Here is a 1,645-nt window from a genome sequence, read left to right on the forward strand (position 1 = left end):
TACTAATGGGTACTTTCAGTTGTTTTTCCTCATTTAGAATGTTGACACATCAGCAAATGAAGACTCTTTATTGCATGAAAGTTTTTTCCCATCTACATTATGGTGGGAGGGTCAGAGGCAGTGCGATTGGCATAAGACAGAGCAGAGTTTAGGGCTGTTGTACATAGGGTCGCTATGAATCGCAAGCGACTCAACAGCACATAACAACAACAACAGCAACAACATTATGGTAGTACTTTGATGAGGCAGTAACTCTGAGAGGCTCCTTTTTTGGCACTATCTCCTACAAACTTCTTCTGTCATTTGTGGAGTTTTAGAAAGGCTGTTATTTGAGATGTGGATGTCTAGTCCTGCTTCTTAGTCTGTCTTAGTGTCCAAGAAATATATCTACCATGGATGATTGTGCTGGTATTTTTAATATCATTGGCATAGCCTCCAAAATAACAGCAACCTGCAAGCCACAAAAGTATGGCAAACTGATAGCTGTGTGGTAGGATACATTTGTTAGTTCTGCGTATGCCATCAGTGAGTGACTAATAAAAATAATTTTTGTTGTTGTGAGAAGAGTTGGAACCAACCTATAGTTGACCATCTAGTGGCTTTTCAGAGTTCATTGCACAGGAGAAGACTGTCCATTTTTCTCTCGTGGAGCAGCTGGTAGCCTCAAGTCACATGCCTTAAGGAATGCAGAGCAACTGCTTGCTTCTGGGCCACCAGAGCTCCCTAAGAAGAATCTTTATAACATGCAAAGAACTTTGTCAGATTTACTAAAAATTAGAACTTTTTTTAGTTCATTTTTAACTGATATTCTACTGAAAACTCAGTTGATTATATAATTGCTAAATTTTAATCAAATTTTATAAAATATATTTAAATTTGATCCAATTGGCTTAATTAATAAGAAGCTGGACAGAATCTTGAAATTAGAGAATATTTCTCATTAAAATAAGAAAATATATCCCCTTTTATGAATTAATTTTTGGTAAACAAGGTATGAAAAGAAATCTAATGGCTAGAAGTTTTATTGTGAAAATTGCAAAAAATTAACAGACAAGTTGAAAATACAATATAAAATCTTTCAAACATCCTCATTGATTTTTTTCTATTAAATTAAAAATGCTGTCCAGAGTAAACATTCCACTTAACATCTGTTTTGATAATCCACCGACGAAAAGTAATTATGACAAATTCAGAAACATTTGTTATCAACTATCTTCTATTTATGTTTGTTTGAGTACTATATCAACTTCAAGTTTCTCATTATACAACTGTTTCTAGGTTTTCCTGTAAATGGTGAGCTCAGAATTTTCATTAGTCACAGATTACATAAAGTTTTATAGTTCTTCCTTTCTGCCTTGCCCAGTAAGAACTATCAGCTAGCGTACCTTAAACAATCTTGGGAAAGACCATATAAAAATTTTATTAGAAATATATCAACATCAATTTAACAAAAGAATACTTTCTTTTCCCACAAATTTCTCTTGAATTTGTCTTCAAAGCCTATTTTATATATTCATAACAACATATATAATCATGAATAAATACACACAAGTGCATACACACCCATTCACATACTTAAATCAGCTGGTGAAATATAGGAATAGCCTATATAGACATGTGGAACACTTTTATCATTTATTATTTT

This window comes from Elephantulus edwardii, unplaced genomic scaffold (assembly GCF_000299155.1).
Source record: "Elephantulus edwardii isolate Elephantulus edwardi_28Jun2011 unplaced genomic scaffold, EleEdw1.0 scaffold00300, whole genome shotgun sequence".
NCBI lineage: Eukaryota > Metazoa > Chordata > Mammalia > Macroscelidea > Macroscelididae > Elephantulus > Elephantulus edwardii.